Source organism: Onychostoma macrolepis, chromosome 06 (genome assembly GCF_012432095.1).
Source record: "Onychostoma macrolepis isolate SWU-2019 chromosome 06, ASM1243209v1, whole genome shotgun sequence".
NCBI lineage: Eukaryota > Metazoa > Chordata > Actinopteri > Cypriniformes > Cyprinidae > Onychostoma > Onychostoma macrolepis.
In genome coordinates this window covers 23,581,565-23,590,378 of record NC_081160.1, presented here as the reverse complement: position 1 = coordinate 23,590,378, position 8,814 = coordinate 23,581,565, and the positions used below count along the sequence as shown (strand labels likewise).

The 8,814-nt window shown below is 35.7% G+C and overlaps 1 protein-coding gene across 8 annotated transcripts in view; it reads left to right on the top strand.

Moving 5' to 3' along the window:
• The first annotated feature begins 4,246 nt into the window (after window positions 1-4,246).
• col7a1 (collagen, type VII, alpha 1) overlaps window positions 4,247-8,814 on the top strand; it is a 58,993-nt gene continuing 54,425 nt past the window's right edge. For all 8 annotated transcript variants that reach the window (XR_009271701.1, XR_009271702.1, XM_058778900.1 and 5 more), the window contains exon 1: window positions 4,247-4,605. The gene's annotated coding sequence lies outside the window, so the exon portion shown is untranslated. The remainder of the gene's footprint in view (window positions 4,606-8,814) is intronic.

Below are 8,814 nucleotides of genomic sequence, written 5' to 3'. Positions count from 1 at the left end.
TGGAACTCCTTGAAATCTCTGATATATTTGTGTGACTTATGCTCACTTAAGTGTCTGTTGTTGTTTGACGCGACATATAATTTATATAATTTTGTATTAATTATATTTCTTTATTTTTATCCATTAACACACATTTATATTAAGACATTTTCAGAATGTTTGCATTTGACTGTAATTCAGAGAAATTGCATTTATTCATTTTTTGCCCATTAACATACATTGATATCAAGACATTTTCAGAATGTTTGCATTTGACTGTAATTTAGTGACACTGCACTCAGTCACATATCCAACATAAGCAAATCGAGACACTTTAATATCAACAAACACTCACTTTATACACACACCCATTAGCAGACACTGTTACAAATATTACTCACTTTTACCATTTAGCAGATCTCAAGATCTTCAAAAGATGTTTGTCTGATTATGAATAGCATGTAGTTCAAATATAAAGTACTTTATGAGGGAATTATCTTGTAAATGTGAAGTTCCCACTGTCCACCAAGCTTTTGCATGGCTAATACTTGTTTCCTTTTATCACTTTAGCGTGTCTATACTGTAATATACTGCAGAGGTGGTTTATTATCCATATGGCAATAAATGGGTATAATACATGCTTTAATAAGCATGGAATTTTGCTCAATTGTACGTAGATGTCTAATGTCAGATGTCTACGTAGGAGAGTTATCAAACCTCAAAAGAAGAAATGACCGAATGTGGTAGCAAATCAACCAAACACATCTCTCACCTCCTTCTTACTTTCTCTGTCACACTCATGTTGGGCGTCTGTGAACTCTGTGTAACCTACAGAGGCACAACTAATATGCACCACCAACCATGGCCATAAAAACCCCTAATGATACTTGCATCATAATATGTTCTACATTCAGGCCCATACATTGTTCAAACAAGTCAAACGCTTTCTTATTTTTTTTCATTTTCCTGAATTATTTCAATTATGCATAGGCCTACATATATATTTATAGAGAAGAAAAACATATTCATGCTTCAGTAAGCCTTGTACTTACATTTAAGTATCTCATACATGCAAATCTTGACAAGTAATTACAGAGCCAAAAAAGTAGGCATGTGTGTACACATTTTTTAACACTCCTAGAGAGTTGTCTCGCTTTTCTAAGTAGAGCTACACCATCAGCGCTGTGGTGATTGATTGATAATCCAAGCAATCAGCAAATGTCATCTCTCTGCTTTGGCTTTTCCTCAGAGATTCTTGACTGTCTTCCATGATGGTTTGACAGAAGTTCTTTGGAGGTACAGCATGGGAAGTATAAAAAGGCTGGAATGCCAGGTCGGTGACCCATTGAGCTGTTAACTAAATGGGATGATTAAACTAGGAGAGAGACAGATAGCTGGGAGCAATGGGTTTAAGTGTAAAAAAAGAAGCATGAGACTCTAAAATAACATCTTAAGCCTCTTACACACTTTACATACTGCATGCCCAGGAGGAAAAACGACTACTTGACAAGTATAAATGAGCAGGATATTAGCAGGGCAGGATTGTTCAGTTTAGTGGTTAACATGCTTGCTTATCATGTATAATCAGTAATGCCACCTGATCATTTTTAACATTACTTATTGTTCATTATTTATAATTTTATTATATATTTTGTTATTTTTATTTAATTTAATCTATATTATTATTTTTTAATTTATTATGTTGGAGGTTAAAGAGGTTAAATTAAGGATGAAAAGAGATTTTAGGAAGAGTTCAGGAAAATTTGGGTCAAGGCTGATTCTTTTTTTGCAGTCATTCTATTTCAGAATGATTGCATTTTGTATTCAAGATTCCATGCTAATAAAAACAGTTAATGTTTTCAGACTGACTCGGTGTAAAGTAAAGTCAGCAGTTCAGGGGCGTCATCTCTTCTGAGTGACATAGGAACGCTAAGTGATTTATCAGCTCTCTGACATATTACCATCTGCCCTGTAACCACATCACAAAATATGAACACGCATGTGTATATGTGCAATATGTGCGGCATGAGTGAGTTGAGTGTGTACCTGAATGCTGTGTGTGTGTGTGATTGGTTCTTCAGTCATCTGTTTCATGACAAAGGAATGGTTGTCGTCATCGCTATATTTCTTCCGTATCTCTATGTCCTCTGGTAAGTCAGCTCTTTTCAACTAAAAGGGTTAATATTTACACTCATTCCTAAATTTGATTAGAGTACTAATGTACTGTACAGCAGACAAGATGTCCGTAAGGATCTTTGTTATGATTATAGAGGTCCCATGAGGAGAGAAAGGAGTTTTGCATTACATCAGAGGCATAAATATAGTCTGTACATATGATGAACAGATGACAAGAAAAACACCCAAAGCATCCTTGAATTTTAGTGGATAACTGAGCCGGAGTATTCAAAACTATGCAATCTCAAAAACTCATGTTAAACCTGGTGAACATGTGCAGTCCTGCTCTCCTGCCATATCTTTTCTGATTACAACGCTGTTGATAAATTGTATATGTACTGTATCTCCACTCAGAATCTCAATCTTCTCAATATTTTCAATTACAATAAATCTCAAATTCTCAGCCTCTATGGAAATGAAAAGCATGCCATGAGCAAGCATTCACTTTAATGCACTAGGTGTATGAAGGCTCATATGTACCTGTTAGTGTGCTGTTTAAGCAGGTAAAACTTGTTGAAGTCATGCTGCACTGACATGATCACCTTCATCTGCTACACTTCTGTATAGAGGGATGCTGCAGACAGATCATATTTACTTAAAGTGACTCACTTTCTCATCTTTCAGCATCCCAGCTGACACTGAATGAGCCTGTCTGCCAATTCTGTCCTTAAGGAATGTGTGTGTGTGTGTGTGTGTGTGTGTGTGTGTGTGTGTGTTTCTGTGGGTGTCAGTTCATTCCTCATCCTATTTTCTCACACTCAACAATACACAGAGTGTCATCCTGCATCCTGTTTTCATTCCAGCTATTCCATCTTTTTGTTAAATGAGAATATGTCCAACTCTAATGTGCATGAATGCATTCATCTAATGTGCTTTCAAATCCAACATGTGCATCAAATGTGTGCATTATTAGTATATGTATGTGTATATACATATATATATAATAATTAATAACCAACAATAATAATATAAATAAATAATTGTATTAAATATATTTTTAAATCTTTTTAATAATAATATATGGTTATTATTAATAAAATAATATAGAAAATAATATATTATTATAGTAATCTTAAAATACTTTCCTTTAGAATAATAAGTAGTAGTAATATTTAAATGAATGAAATGCTTCAGTTATACTGTTATGCATTGCTGTAACACACTACTTCGATTTAAATCATTTATTAAAGCTACCATACATCAATTTTACATATCGTTGTCCTTTTAAAATTTAACAACATTGCTACCACTCCCTTTTAAGCCCCCAAAATGTGTAAAATATACAGCTGCCTAATTTAAACCACATAATTGTTCCAAATACCACCTCATTGTCACCCTGTTCAAACCTTTGTTTCAAGCGCAAGTCTAAGCCTGCACTCAGAATAAATCTGATGACAATTTTTTTCTTTTGTTTAGCACAATAAATCCCTTAATAAACCATGAACAGTTTAAACACCTCCATATATTAATTTTGCTTAAAGAGACGGAAACTAGTGAGGTTTAAGATTATGCCTTAAAAAGGATGGATGCCCTCAAGGCTTGGATTCCAGATGAGTGTGGACAGATGCATGGGTGTGCCACAAGTGTACATGTATGTGTGATAGAGAGAGAGGAAAAGAGAAAGAGAGAGAGAGAGAGAGAGAGTGTATTGTAAACCTATATATGCTAAGCAATGTGGTAACATGATAGATTACATGTTACATCACCAAAATGTAACAATGATTTGACAATGTCATTGTTACTCCCTCAAAGGGATCCTCTTTGAACCTGGACCTGCAATCTTCATTTAAATTACACTTAATTCGTGAATCTCGGCTTCTTTTGAACATTGTCAAATAATATTTTTCATTTTCTTCTGCAGAGAATGGGAAGTAACAGAAACGATGGTTAGTATGAAAAATGTAAATAATAATTTTGTCCCGCCTATTCTATTTTTATCATTCGCAGTAGGCCTAATGTCTCGGCCCAGGGAAAAAAAAAAAACACATTTTATTATGAACGTACAATTTACCTGTGCAGGTACAGGCACGAGCATAGAGCGCACGAGCACCGCTAACTCCTGCTTTGATTGGCTGTAACGTGAGAAGGCGGGCAGTTCTGAAAGACGATCCTGAGAAGAGAGTGAATGTCTAGGGATGGACTTAGTTAGCTTCGGGCGTCTGAACAAGTCTGGGCTGCAGTTCTTTCACTGCAGCTAATAGCACACCAAGGAGATATGTCTTTATTTCTCTGCTTGTAGTCAATGAGAGGATTTTTGCAGGCTGCACAGTTTTGAGGAGGGAAAGTCCGTTGGCAGATGCAGGCGCGTCACGCAGGAGCAGTTAAATAAAACTAAACTCTTTTCGAGACATTCTCCTGACAAATACAGGCTCATTCAAGGGAATTTGTCAGATCATGCATGACTAAGGACAACGTCGTTTACTGCTTCGCCTCGGTGACCAGTTTTGAGCGGTAAGTATTGCGTTGAATTGATAGAGCGCACCATAATAAGTGATAGAGCGCTCTGTGGTCAGTGATGGAACTCTATTCAGCAATGTAGCGCTGTAGGGTCCCTGATTCGAACTGATTTAGGATCAGTTATAAAGCGATGTCAGTTATACAGCGCAATATAGGGTAAGTGATAGACGCTCTAGGCCAGTAATTCTCAACCTTTTGACCCCCATTGTCCCCCTTTGTTCCCACCATATTCAAAGGCCTCCCATGTTGGCTTAGATATTTTTTGCCCTGTTATGATGCAGAAGCTTGTTCTTTTTATAAACAGAAAAGGAATCAGTTAATATAAATAATTAACCAGGTTAATTTCAATTCCAAAACTGTATGTTCTTATATAAAAAAGAAAAAATTAGCAGTTGCTGAGAGAGTAATTTTAATAAATATAAAGTCTGTTTACATCTTGATACAGTAGTTAACTTTTAAATGAAGCTAGATTTTAATTATTTGAAACCATTTTAGGGCAAGGGCCCACTAGGTGCCTTCGGTAAATTTCCAAAGAGGCCTCAAGATGACTTAAAATTATTAAAAAAAGTCAAACATTACTTTCTAGTTTATAAACATTTCATTGTGTACAAATTAATGGGCCTTGGAGTCTAAAAGTTTGGGAACTAGTGATTCTACACTCAAGCCAGTGATAGAATGCTACAGGGTCAGTAATTCAGTTCTTTAAGATCAGTTATAAAGTCAGTGACAGTTCTCTAGGGTCAGTGCTCTAGGCTTGGGTAGAGAGAAGTGTCAGGATAGAGTGGTTAGTTTGAAGCACTAATGATTTATGGAAGTGATTCTGAGAGCTATGGAATGTCATCTTACCTTGTTTTACAATTTAGAGTGAATACAGCTTAAAGGTGCAAAATCATAAAGACTAGCATGCGAAGTGAACATTACTGATCACTGATATGATACAAGTTTGTTATCCTACAAAATACCACAATTCTTATTATTTGACAGAACAGATGTGCTTCAGATACTTCAGATTTATTCATCTAGCTCTCATGAGATGTGTTAAAACACATCATCACTGCATATTTTATGTGTACAAAACTGCTCGGGGTGTCCTTGGCTGCTGTGTTACAACCTCATTATCATTTAGGCTAATTCACATTCACATCATGCTGGTTTCAAGAACAAAAAGGGCAGAGAGAAGACAGATCAGAAACAAGATGAAAGGAATCACAATACAAATTCAGTTCATGATTCGACCACATGTGCACATGTTGGCGTTTTTATAAAGAACTTATAAATTAGAAAATGATGGGCTGGTGATGTGATGAAAGTGGAAAAGTGATATTTCCACATCAGCATCATAACATTTCTAAACTGCCTGTTCAGGCAGAGGGGGCGGGGCATGACCTCAGTTGAACATGTGTGATTCGTCACTTTGGATATCTCACACTCGGTAGGCAGGGCTGGAGTGTCTAGGTTACCGTGGACACCTGCTAAGCATGCAAGCATGGCCGAGGGGTTGCTCATGTTGAGTGACTATAGTCAGACTGTGAATGTTAGTGTGTGGGCTTATTTTCTCGTGTAAGAGAGTATGCATGTCATTATTAAGAACAGCTGGATTGCTCAGTAGTCTTAAGCTGAAGATTTTCTTATGATTGTGCCAAGACTTAAATAATTATTTCAAGTACAATTATAAATCAGCACCTTAAAGTTTCTCTGTGTTTGCCGATTACTTGCTCAGCTCTTTTGCTGTCAATATACTACTTTACTATACAGTAGAAAACATTTGGTTGCACAAGAGTTTTCACATATGTGTGAACAACATTTGGGGCACATAACCAATAACATCTGCGTGTCAGTCTCCATAGCTTCCTTGCTTCCTGATTAGACTGTAACGCATACATATTGAAGCATGTGAATGGAAATGCCTTGTGCTCATGTATGGATACTCAGGCCTTTGTTTCAGAATTCGTGAACTACATATTTTTCTGCACTGATTATAGGGGAAAATTGGATCGATTTAAATATGAAATGTGTTTATTGAAATGTAGACTTTTACTGGTAGCTGAAAAATCGCAAATTCATGAAAATAATTAATAAATGGCAATGCATGCACTTCACCATGCATTATCATTATCTCTTCCCTTAGTTTCTTGTCCTTTTGAATTATTTTGTCTATTTTTTTTTTTTTAAATAAATAAATAAATCCAGTTAATATATTCAGTAAATATTTAGTCTGTATTTTTGTTGGTCAGTCGGCTTGTTTTCTTTCTTACTTTTGAAATCCCCCCCAACTAGAAGATGTTTGTTTTTCTTTGCCCTCTTTCTTTCTATTTTTTGTTCTGGTGTGTGGGAGACAGACTGTAATGAAATAGTTGGCAGCGTGACCAGCAGACAACTTTGACACCCACTTTCCTTTTGTGTTCTGAAGGAGTGACCTCTCATAATTTAATATTTTGAGGATAAACCTTAGTCATCATGTCAGGGGGAGGAATGTTTTTAATTTAATTTCTTTTCCTTTTGGGACATCTTCTTTCCCGGCCATGAACTTTTCCTTGTTCTAAAACAATTTGAAACATGAAGGCTTTGGCTCATAAAGACATGAAGCATCAATTTGAAGGGAGAAATTAGAATAACACACACAATATATCACTTAAAAAAATAAACAAAACATGACAATGTCAAAATGGCTAGCATTTATAAAAATATTATCCTTCTGAATCTGTATTTTAGAATGATTAAACATATAGTAAACTTGTGTGTGTGGGGTGGGTGTCAAAATAGCAACTGCTGTACAGATATACAAATTCAGGTAGTTCCACCTAAAAAGGAACATTATTATAGAATTCGCGTTCAAACCGACTCCACTGGTAATTCTGCTGCTTGAGCATTAGGTGGTGCTATGAGGTAATTTTCTGCATAAAATAGCTTATAATGACATAAGTGGGTGAGTAAATGATGACAGTCTTTTCATTTTTGGGCTAACTATCCCTTAAGGATATGTTTGCTACTATACTCGCTATACCACAAGTTTCCCGTTTTCAGTAAGGAGGCTTCCCAGAGGTTTAGAAAGCTTAACGTTCTGTAAATAATCATTTGAATGCAATCTCTTCAAAAGAATAGAGAATAAAGGTTTTTTGTACTACAGATGATTATACATAGTTGGATACCATAAGAAACATCAGTTAGAAACTTATTAGTCTAGTGTGATTGCATTTCCAGTGGGGCACAATGAGCTGACAGAGGCAATGGACATTTTAGTTGAAGTATTTGGTGTTTGTGGTGTAGTAGCCTGCAAGTAGTTGCTGATGCTGTTGTTTCTTCTCCCAGCATCCACTTTATAGAGCTCAAGAATGTCTCTCTAATTCCTCAGTCTTTTATGTTAAGCCACACAGTAAATAGTGTTTTTTATTACTTGAAAAAGTCAGGACTGAAATCTGTTTTAGCTAGGTTCACATACAAAAAATGGTTTGGTTTGTTAGGATAGGAGATACAATTATTTGAAAATCTGGAATCTGATTGTGCAACAAACTCAAAATATTGAGAAAATCGCCTTTAAAGTTGTTCAAATGAAGTTCTTAGCAATGCATATTACTAAACAAAAATTAAGTTTTTATATATTTACAGTAGGAAATTTACAAAATATCTTCATGGAACATGATGTTTACTTAATATCCTAATGATTTTTGGCATAAAAGAAAAATCAATCATTTTGACCCATACCATGTATTTTTGGCTATTTCTACAAATATATCCCAGCGACTTAAGACTGGTTTTGTGGTCCAGGGTCACATATTATTGCACGTGATATTATTGCATTGAATGATGGCTTCATAGCAATGCTCTCTTGACCTCAGGTGTGCAATGACGCCGCCTCAAAAAATTCTGTGCAACCACAGGTGTAAGAGCGAGAGCGACGGAATGCACAATGTTTAGATGGAGGAAGGGAGATGCTGCCGTAGACAATCTGGCAGTTCAAACTCAAATGTGGTTCAGTTAGGATACTTATGAATGCTATAATTACCCTTCCATAAACCACATAATGATGACGGTGTTCCTTTAATTAATGCAAACAACACAGAGAGAAACAAAGACAGATTGATTGAAAGAGAGAGTGTTAAATAAAAATCATTCCACGGTTTATATTAATATTCACAGTAATCAATAATGTGGCCCTACTGTATTTATTGTGTAGTATACCATATTCAGTATATGCTACTTCTA